Source organism: Calidris pugnax, unplaced genomic scaffold (assembly GCF_001431845.1).
Source record: "Calidris pugnax isolate Ruff unplaced genomic scaffold, ASM143184v1 scaffold44, whole genome shotgun sequence".
Lineage (NCBI taxonomy): Eukaryota > Metazoa > Chordata > Aves > Charadriiformes > Scolopacidae > Calidris > Calidris pugnax.
This window is the reverse complement of record NW_015094506.1, coordinates 4,624,711-4,636,402: the sequence shown is the minus strand read 5'-3', so window position 1 is coordinate 4,636,402 and position 11,692 is coordinate 4,624,711. Positions and strand designations below refer to the sequence as shown.

At 38.0% G+C, this 11,692-nt stretch overlaps 1 long non-coding RNA gene across 2 annotated transcripts in view; it reads right to left on the bottom strand.

Moving 5' to 3' along the window:
* Positions 1-4,177: 4,177 nt before the first annotated feature.
* The window catches only part of LOC106901298, a 41,436-nt gene continuing 33,921 nt past the window's right edge, over positions 4,178-11,692 (bottom strand). For both annotated transcript variants that reach the window (XR_001414300.1, XR_001414301.1), the window contains one exon: positions 4,178-4,246. This is a non-coding gene — a long non-coding RNA (uncharacterized LOC106901298). The remainder of the gene's footprint in view (positions 4,247-11,692) is intronic.

The following is an 11,692-nucleotide window of genomic DNA, read 5'->3' as shown; positions in this document are numbered from 1 at the left end:
ATTTATTAGCACAGACAGAATTGCTAATTAATACTGTTAGAACTAGAAGCACAACCTCAATTTAAGGACTTGAGTGGAATTTTTTTTCCTACTCCAAAAAAGGCTCAAAGAGAAGCTGCTCTCTGCTTATCAACTTGACTGCTTTGGAAAGATGTTTCTGCATCAAAGTTGCCTGTAAGTCTTTGCTCTAGCAGTGAAAAGGTAAAAGCTCTATTACAGTTGGTAAGGTGGCAAGAAGCTACTGCCATGTGAAATTTAAGTATTTTGGGAGGAGATAATATTTACTCCTTAAGCATGGCAATTCAGGTCAACCTCTTCAGAATGGATGAAAATATGAGAAATGCCTCTAACAAAACGACCACCTGCAATTAAACACAATGGTACTGGTCTTTCCCCAGACTTCTCCGTCAGGATGGACGGAGAGAGGTTTCTTACCAAAAATATTAGCCACTTCACAAAATAATGTGGCCAAGTGTAACAAACAGTTATAGCACCTATTGGAGAGCTGAGAGGAGGGAGGAATTTACAGCATACTTAAAAACTGAGAAGTAACACTTTCTCAAGGAGTCCACCAGTCCTCTCCCAGAGTAGAAGCATGGTCCAAGATGGCCATTATCAGCTCCAGTAGCCCAGGCAGGCTTGTTTCCTTTGAAGTAATTTTAGAGTAAGTGGCAGCCCTCATTGCTGCAACAACCACAACAGTTTTGTGACACAAGCACCATGCATAAGCTGCAAATCTTTCACAGGACTTGAGATCTCATATTTCCATATTTCACTTGTCCTAAGGATTTTGAATTAATAACTACTTCATAACTAGCCTCGGTTGAAATAAAATTTATTAATGTCTTAAATGATCCACTGAAGATTTCTAAAGACCTTGTACACAGTCTAACAGGATAAGTGCTCCCCACAAAGCTGACAAATATCAGCAGCCAGCAGTTCTCTGGTATAATCTACAGCTCGATCAAAAAAAAAAAATCTGAAAATGCTACAACTTTAGTACAGTGAGTCTGCCCAAAAGACATGTTCAGTACAGCAAAAGAAAGATTTGTAAGACTGATGCAAGTTCTGGCTTTCTGTTTTTTCTTTTTTTAATACTAGAAAGTACTCTTGCAATGCCAAGCTTTTATCCCTGAGTCAAACTGAGTTGAAATACTCTGTTGCATTTCAGATATAAAGTGCCAGAAGTCATCCATGGATGCTGGCTCCTCATAATCCATTATGAATCCATTACTTCAGCAAAGGAAATTTCACATGAAACTGGGGCTGGGTAAGAACTTCAACTTCCATTGAAAATCTCTCAAAAGTACCTTTTGGCTTCTGTTCTTTCATTGCCCACTGAAACTCCAATTCCCTTGGAATGCAGTTAAATATTAAGAAATTGCTGGGCTTGCCTAGAAAGTTAAAAGACTTGCAGAGTGCTCCAGCACCCTGATGCGAGTTAGCTCCCAACCCAGGTCAGTTACCGAAACTGTATCTTCTGAATACTTACTTCCTCAGCAATCTCAGTACAGTGTTACCCAGATCAGGATGCCTATGAAAGGCAATTAAATTAACACAGCCAACTTTTCAGGAAAGCAAATTAGAAGCACTCAAAAAAAAAAAGTCTCATCTGCATAGCTGTAGAGGCAGTAAACTCTAAGAAGTCTGATAAACAGCTGGAAAGAGAAGGAAGCATCTTCAGCTGGAGCAGCTATTTCTGTAGTGAATGTCTCACTCTACATTCAAACTTATGATCTACTGTTCACTAACAAGCTCCAATTTTATTTCAAAACAATTAGAAGGACACCAGTAAACACAGGTACACAGAATCATTGTAGAAGGAAGGGATCTCTGAGATTGTCAATCCCACCCCTTTGCTCAAACTATGGTCTGTTGAGTTTGTGTGCAGCTGGGTTTTGAGTATCTTAAAGCATGAAGAAGGCACAACGCTTTTGGGCAACCTGTTCCAAAGGTCTGACCACATTTCACAATTAAAAAAAAAACCACAACCAAAAAAAGGGCTTTTTTCCTTATGTTTGAGTGAAGTTTCCTGTATTTCAGTTTATGCCCATTGCCTTTTGCCTCTTCACCAGGCACCACCATGAAGAGTTTGGCTCAGTCTTCCCTAGCCCCCTCCTCAGGTATCTATGCAGGATAAGATCTTCCCCCAAGCCTTCTGACCTTAAGGCTAAACACTCCCAGCTCTCAGCTTCTCCTCCCGTGTCCTCCAGTCCCTCTCTGGGGCCCTTCACCAGATCCACTCCAGGATGTCCAACCAACCCCTAATGCAAATAAGTAATAATATGAAGAGAGCATTTCAGGTTGGGTTGTGTTTATTTTTTTTCTTTTGACTTCTACAGCAAAAGATTTGAAATCAATGCAGCTTTTTGGAGTCACTTAAGAATACAATTTACTGATCCTTTGTGTGATTATCATTTGTTTATCTCACATGCCAGATCAATGTCACTTACAGCAATAGGTAAGCTCTACGAAGGCAGACAATTTTGTTAGGTAGTTGAAAATTTGAGATTGTGGGTAGAAAAAGATTGAAGTGATTGATTTAAATTTAAGAGCAATACCCACACAGGTGCACAAAACAAGTATTTTCATCTTAGTTGCATTACTAAAATTGCACCTTTAGACTTTTATCAAAATATTATTAACAACATTATTAGGAATTATACTCCTTAAGGCAGGGTCTGTATGACAAGATCCCAGATGCCATTTGAACATAAATTTATTAGTTAAAAAAATAGAAATCCTACCTATGACCAATCTCATATTCTCTTTCTAATAACCACAGTTTTGGAGAAGAGAGAGAGAGAATGTTGTGAGGGACTCGGAAAGCTCTAATTAGAATTCAGGTCAACTGTAAAGTAATTCTAGCTTCCACTTGCACCTAAAATAAGACAGCAAACACAGTGCTATGATAAATCCAATACAACATCCCTCGGATTATTCACTGCAATAATGTGTTTCGTTATACTAATAGACATCATAAGAAACAATTCAGAAGAGCAGAAATCTAACTCCTACTTTTTATTTCTGTACTGATTTTTCTTCTGGAACTTTCTGAAAGTTTCTGCTTCAACAAGCTTTGTATCTCTTGGTACCACAGTAAGTTGGGCAGTCTGAATAGAAAGAAATAGCAGCAATTACTTTGAGAAGTTTGGCTCACTTCCATGATGCAAAGAATGTGCATGTTCAGCACTAGAACTTCCATGAACTCATCTTGGCTACTTCAGAAATGGTTTCTCACAATTGCTTACAATTGCTAACTTAATAGAAGGCAGGGAAGACCTTCACCCCAAGTCAAATCCCAGCCTTCCTGCAACAGATGTACTGCTGATCAACAAGAACCTCCTCCTTCTCACAAGGAGACATCCAACTAGGCATAAGGGGGGGCATAAGTTCTGTGCTGTGGATTTCCCAAAGACCACCTTCTCGCTTGCTCTGAAAGGCAGATCAGGAAAAAAATTAACTATGATATCAAAATTGAATTACAATTGCATTACCTAAAGAAAAGAATACGTAAGACAACCATCACTGCAACACTTCTAGGACAAGGTTCTGTTCCTCCCATCTGAACAAGAACCCAGGAAAAAACCCCAATGATTACAGGATTTCAGTTTGAAGTCATACGAAAAAGCCATATGTGCCTTTTGCTAATGGAAATCCATCATTTTCTTCTCTGATCAAGCTTGTTTCCTAAAGCACTGCATACCAGCATCTCAAATTGTTCGTCCTTGAACAAGTATTTTGTCTACAATTTCTGTTCCTTTATTAAAACACATTCTAAAGGAGTAAGGCTTATATTTCAGAGGACAAATCTACTATATCCACACCAAAAAGAAGGCCGTGGTTCTGTCATATTTCACATTATTTCATTGAAGAAGAGCTGTATAAAAACTCCATGTACAAATTCACTACTTCAGTGCCAAGCTTCCAGAATGATTATCCCTTTTACAACAACTTCTGAATTACCTTCTGAAATTGCAATGCATATTTCTATGCTTTTAGGCAAGTCAACATCCTGCTTTTTTTTTTTAAGCCACCATCCACTATTATATATGGATATTTAAGGAACCAAAAGGGCAAGCACCAAACGAACAACCAATGCTCCCAGCACATTTAAACAAGAGTGCTTCACACCATTTACTATGGTAAGGCCCTTTTTAAATAAACGTGTGACTCACTGTTTGTTTTCTTCACCAGGAGGTGGAGTCTTGCCATGCCCCTCCATTACAAAATCCTCATGTTCCATCTGCAAAGGCAAGCATTGCAGGTCAGAAATCGGTGGAGCAAAATGCACATCACCTAAAGTGGCCCTTTTCCATACGCAACAACTTAAGACAGCCCCTTTACCACAGTGGCTCGTCCAGAACAGATCACATAGTTTCTTAGCAACATCCGTACATCTCCAACCCCATTGCTATAGTATCATTTTATAGCACAATTTTCAGAAAATCTTACAAGGGAAAAAGAATGATTTAATGGCTATAGCAGAAGACAGGGTATCTAGGTTCTAAGCTTTGCTCTGTTAGGGATTCCTTCGTCATTCTGAGTAAGTACGGCTTTTACTGCTTCTTCCTTACATAAAAGCAGGAATTTAAAAAAGGTTATGTCTATCAACAACTCTGGAGAAAAATCAGAATTTTCAAAGAAACTTATTAACCACAGACAGAAACTGCTGTGAAAGTTGAGTACTTCTTGTGAAAAATAACTTTTATACGAAAAAGAGACTTTCACTGCACACGCATAGCTTACTTAGCAGGGTAAAAAAGAGGCCTAAGGGAACCTCAAATAGATGCTGTTCCAATGACAACATAAGGTAGGCATTTCCTTTGGCTCACATGTTAAGAGATTCCAAGGGCACTAAGGAAGTTTTCTGTTTAATTGTTTGCTTTTAAAATACAGTTTTAGCATACATTTTCAGTAATTTCTTTGGACGGAAAGAAGAATTACATTATAGTTGATCATTAATTAATTACACACTCTTCATTTAATTACTTCATTTGGCCAGAATTTCTTGCGCAGGTAGCAAAATCCTCTTTATACAAAAATTCAACACATGCACTTAGTATTTTATATAAACATCCAGGTATACAGCTAGCAATGCTCTACTTCAATTGAAGCCAGCAAACAGGCCACACCGCAATACTCAATAAGCCATAAAACAAAGCAACTAAATCATAATCACACACAAATCCATGATCCACTACATTAAACTAGAGAGAAGAGAGAAGCGCTATGCAGTCAGTAAAGGTAACATGGTTTAGTTAGACTTTGAAGGAGCCAAAAAACCCCAAACAAAACCCAGCAGCCACTTTCCCTTTTGCCCCTGCCCTCTCCCCAAAAGGGTCAAGTTTACTCATCTGTACATTGATCCTGTTGACAGGTCAAAAATACTGAAAAAACATTAACTGCATATTGACATGTAACAAGGATAACAGAAATTACATTATTCGCCTGCACAGACACAGCCCCAAGCAAAATCACAAATGAACCGAGAAACTGATGGCTGGTGGTAATGACATCCAGAAGACAGTCAATCAAATCGGTGTAAGGTAATTCCACATTTGTAAACATGTACCCATGAGACCCACAGTCAAAACAGGATCTTCATTTAAAAGCAATGTTTGAAAGCAAGAAAATTTTGCATTACAGTTTTGTAAATAACTCAAGACTTTTATACATTCCTACCATATCAGACACACTGAAACCTATTTGTACCTCAGTCCATATCCAATTCTCAAGAGCTCTAACATCTGGATCCAAAACCATCTAGCTAAAGAAAAAGGTATTTGTTCGACTAATTCTGTTGTTGCGGGTGTTAAAACACAAGTGTGACAACTGGTAAAATAGCTACAGATCTGTAGCCACATCGCAAAACAGCGTGGTTCTGTGAGTGAGGGTAAACGTTTAAGAGTTACCCTTGCACAACCTGAAATCCTGTATTTTATCCTGTTGCTGGTATGAGACGAGTAGAATTCATATGAACAGTAAGCAAGGGAACAGTTTGTGGCCAGTACTGGGAAGAAAGATGAAATACAGCCCTTGGGAGTAAAGAACTGCATGCAGCATGTATAGTGCTAAACTAACAAGATTCCCATATAAAATAGACATTCAATTTAATAAGGCTGTAGAAAAAGAAAGATAATAAAACCTGAAGTATAAAATGGGAATGATTTTAAAACCAGTAAGAACTTAGAAAGGAATGGGAAATTATCCTATTGGATCATAAACAAGAAATTTGAGTGAGAACGGGAACATCTAGTTGATCACTACCAGGACAAGGCAATTGCTGAAGCACTGCCAATAAAACTGTTGCTTTACTATGAATTTTATGTGAAGAATGCTAGTGACAGAAGTGTTCCAGACACATTGTCATCTAGCATGCATATCTATCAAAATTACCATTTCAAAGAAATGGGCAAATAATTAAGAACAATAAAATACCTGAGCTAGAAACAAGATTGTAGGTCTCAACATAATCTCTTTTAAAGCAAGTAGAAGCCCCCATCTACTTTAAGAAATGTTAATGAGCTTGCTCTGCTTCAGACAGTAGGCAGAAGTATCTGAAATGACTAAAATCTGCATTATAAAAACCTGAAGAAGATATGGTATGATTATATCAGCACTGAAAAAAAAAGAGCTGGGCTTCATGTACCTTAGACAAAGTTTCTCACAAGAAGTTCACCAAGAAAATTAATCACAGAGTGAGAAAGTACTTCCAAACATGGAAGCTGTTCAATACACAAAATACAGATTAATTGGTAGGTTTTCACTGATTAAAAAAGCTAACAAAATGCATCAAGACACGAGGACATGGGAAATTCAAGACATTGAGTATTTGTGAGCTAGATGTCTTTTCAGAATGGATGAACAACTAGACTGGTAGGAAACAATTGGCTGGTCAGGCTCAGAGGATAATCGTTACTGGATTTTATGCTACCTGGAGGCTGGTATCAAGTGGGATGCTGCAGGGGTCTACTCTTGGACAAGGGCATTAAATAACTTCACCAACGACTTGAAAGGCTGGTAGGGTGTACTCTGGTCAGAATTTTAAGATAATACTTAACTGAAGAGGTTCAATCATCATGTCCAAGGGCAGGGCTGCCATTCAGATGGACCTAGATAGGCTGGCAGAATGGATGCTACAGGAATGGTATGAATTCAGACAGGACAAACACAAAGCCCTGCACCTGAGAGCCCCTGGCAACAATACAGGCTGGCCACTGACTGGGGAGCAGTTCTGTGGAAAAGGTCTTGGCAGATATCAAGCTGATCGTGAGCCAGCAGTGTACCCTGGCAGGAAAGGTCAACAGTATCCCAGGCTTTATTAAGAGCCTTGCCAGTAGATGAGGGAACTGATTATCGCCTCCACTCAGTGCTTATTATTCCAGATACAGTCTAATGCACCTTGTTTTGGGTCCTCCAGTACAATAAATACATCCATAAAGTGGATGCAGCATGCCACCAAGATGCTCAAGGAGCCAGAGCACTTGCCCTACGAGGAGAGGTTGAGGAAGCTAGGCTTGTTCAGCCTGGAGAAGAGACAGCTTTGGGGAGACTTAACAGCAGCTTCCCTGCATCTACAAGGAGATCAGCAAGGAGTCAGGCTCTCCACACTGGTGCCCTGTGACAGGGCAAGAAGCAATGAGCGTAAGTTGAAACAAGGGAGGTCCAGTCTGGACATAAGAGGACTCATTTTCACCATGAGGACAGTCAAGCACCAGAACAAATAGCCCAGGGAAGTTCTGTAGTCTCCTTCCTTCAAGGTTTTCAAGTCCAGACTGGATAAAATCCCTCGTAACCTCATCTCACCTCATAGCTGATACCCTGCTTTGAGCAGGAGGTGAGATTAGAGACCTTCCAACCTGAATTTCCCAGCAATCCTAGGAACACAGGAGCAGGTTCAGTTTAATGTTGAGAGGTAATATATAGGAGAAAAAAAAACCCCTACCAAATTCCCAACCCAGTAAAAACCCACACTTCAGTGTGGAAAGGTCTAAGAAAAATACCTTTAAAATTATTTGGAAAATATACTATTAAGCAGGCAAAAAATTAGTTGTTGTAAAAACATAGATTGCAACACCAAATTTCACAAGTCCTTGTGGACTTTAAGTTTTATATATCCTTATGAAGGATGAAGATTTATTTGTGTATTGGCGGATTACAAAACAATAGAAGACAGTTTTTTTAAAAATTATCTCATTGCCAGAAATGGAAAAGTGAAAGGGGAAGTTACACATAAATTCATTCCAAGGGCCTGATCCAGTGCAGCAATTTTTGCATTCGTCTTTGCAGAACCTTGCCTCTGATTTTCCTTTGCTTGCCTACAGTTATTAAACAATTTCATGATCAGTGATCTGTATTCTTCACTTTGAAATTTGCAGTTTTAATATTATTTTTTTTTGCTAGAAAATGCTACGTAGTTTATTTAGTGTTCTAAAAATTCTAGGAAAACAGATAAAGTAATATCAATTTCCAGCTTTCCCTGACATTTAAAAGTAAAAGTCACTTTACTGCGTAGTTCCTCTTAATTCAAAGAGATACATCTGACTAAGAGACTCCTGAAAACAATCAGCAAACTGCCCCAGTAAAATCCCACAGACATTGTTCACATTTTCTTAAAACTAGTTCTTAGGCCTGGCTATCTATTAATTCATTATTTTTGAGATAATAGCCACAGTTAGCTGAAAATACTCTTCTTTTTCTCCTCCACCCATAGTTTTCATAAAATTCCTACGCACATTTCTTCCCCACAAGTCTCTCAGTTTCTCTTCACTTTATCATCACCCTCTTATTCTTCTTTTGAAGGAAGCTGGAGCCCAGAGTCCTCACTAACTTTCAGCCATACACAGCTACCACAACAGACCCGGTTAACCGCAAGCATTCTGAAAAGGCGTATTCAAGCCTTTAGTCTCTCTTGACTTACACCAAACAGAGGAAACGCAGTTGTCCTGAGTATGTAGAAAAAGAGTGGAAGGTGGAGGTAAGACAAAACTTTTGTACCTATTGTATTCCTCCCTCCCAAGGAAAGAAGAAAAGGTGGAATGGCAGAGGATCTGAGACACTTTAGTCTCTCTTAAAAGGACTGCAGAGGGAGCCATTGATTCCAAGAAGAGAAATCAAAGGAAGCGCACTCCACACCTGTTTCTCCTGGCAAGCATTGGAGAAGGCTTCAAGATCCTGACAGCTGGAAGCAGGAACCAGAAATAGAACCTTAAACAGCAGGGGTGAAAGTAAATAGAAAATTTGTGGTTTTTTAAAAAGGAACCACAAGTTGTTGAACTCCGTATTTTATTATTTCAAAGTTTGTTTTCCTTAAAAATCCAGGCAACTGTGAATATCCAAATTTGGACAAAAGTTTGTACATTAATTGTTCTAAATAATAAGAGGCAATTCGTTTTACGTAAGTTCAAAAAACTTATTCACAATTACAGACTCAGTAATTAGTTTTTAGAAAATGAAATATACCAGAAGGAGCTTAGACATAATAAACTATTACTTTTCTTCTTTTCCAGAAGTACACCACCTGTTACTACAGTTTCATACTACTCTTTCTAAAAATATCTTCAATGAGACCCTAATGGATTTGATTAATGACTAAACCTAATCTGGAGTTCCTAGATAAAGTCAGCCACACTTTGAAGGGTCAGAAAGTTTCAAGGGCAAAAGCCTAGTATTTCCTGATGTCAGAAAGCACATTTTCCTAACAAGATTCAACACCTTTATTAGCTATCCCAGTCCACCAAAACTGACCAGAGCATAGCAGAAACCCAACACTTTCTCAGGAAAAGAGATAGATGCTTGTAAGAAATTCCATACTTACTATGAAAAGCTATTAATTTTAAACAGTATTTTGTCTTTTTGTCTTCACCAGTTACAGAAACACACCAATGCAGCCCAATTTTCCCACTCATTCAACAGTTCCTTTTCATAGCTGTGACTTTTTTTTTTTCTATTTTATAAAAAAGACTGCAACCAGCCACCTGAGTGAACAGGAGATGAAGACTCTTCTAAGATTTTTTCATTCACTAGCATCTCAAGCACACACGAACTGAAAACCTTACCCGGTGTACAACTAGACTCAGGTGAGGATCAGCCAAGGTCAAAAGCTGCTTTCTGCAGGTTGTGGCAATTTATATTACCTGCTAATCTTAACACAGCCTACTGCAGGCCCAGTTTAAGACTGATAGATTTGGTGTTTTGTCACAACTACCCCTTTAACACCAGTGCACCTTCCCAACCATCATCAGCAACAGCACTACTGCAAACAGGCCATCAGCATTTCTTTTGTCTCACTAACACTTGCTTTAAGTAAAATTGCACAACCTAATGGTAAAAATCCAAGCAATTAGTTACTAGTGACTACTGCTAATAGTGGTGAAAGCCCTATAATGCCAAGCAGTTACAAGAACTTGTCAGACTTTTCAGAGACTATTTGAGATTTAACACAAATGTTGTCACTACTACAAATGAAAGGAAAGCTGAGTATGAGCACTTTGGACAAATTGTGACCGGGAAAATTTTACTCATTAGCAACAGATTAATTAAGTTTTTTATGTAATTACTTTATAAAAAGATCAATGCAATTTAGCTACAAACACTTTAATAATTTTCTTCAGAACAAATTAGTGTTAAGCTAGCATCTCCCAATATGCACAGAATAGCACAAATTGGTTAGCAAAATTAGTCCGAAAATACACTTTTTAGATTAAACTTTAATTTCAATACAGAAATGAAAGCATTAAAGAAACACTTTAGAAACAATGATTTTAATTTTAACGAAAAGAAAACAATAGAAAAGTCTCCTAATATGAGAAAGAACAAAGTATTTTTGTGAATGACACAGGAAGGTCTTAGAGACAAGATATGAATGAGAATTTGTGTGAATTTTTGGTCTCTTTCAGGATTTTGCTGAATTGTACAGCATTGTGTTGTTACTAAATTTTCATTTGAACCTATTTCTACCTTTCCCCCCCACCCAATTTTGCCTAAGCGCAGTCTCAATATACAAAAAATACCAACACAAGATGCAAACCATCTCCTAGCCTACTCACAATTCTCTTGAAGTTTCTCATCAGCACCCAGACTGAGCATTTCATTGTTATTACCATCACACAGTCCTACCTGGTTCTCCTGTTAGTAAAAAGAGAAGTGAAAACTTACTAACTACTGCTAAGTTACATCATCCAGTAGTCCTTGCTAATCATTTTGAAGGCTAACACACTTAAACTGCATAGAATTACTCACTGATCTAATATCTATGTTTGGTATATGCAGCCTAATGGTACTTTAATTCTTGACTCAACAAAACGTTGCAACATTAGCTATAAATGCCAACACATTAACTTATACCATCATTAAAATCTGCATCATCCTTATAGAACAATAGGACAGATTATCAACGGGGGCTCAATTAATCATTAAGAACAGAGAAATTATGTAACTCACAATATGTAATCTATGTTTCATCTAAATAAGCGCCAAACCTGCAGCTGTGGTTAAGAGACTAGAAGTTTTGCTTCTACCTCCAACTGTCACTAATTAATCACCCGCACTTGCAGAAATAACCTATGGCCCATTTTCTATGTAATTTTAAAACTGTTTATGTTATCTAATATTCTGTGAAATACCCAGGAGCTTAACATGAATTCCATGCTAATCTTAAAACATACGGTTTTATGAATATCATGAAAAC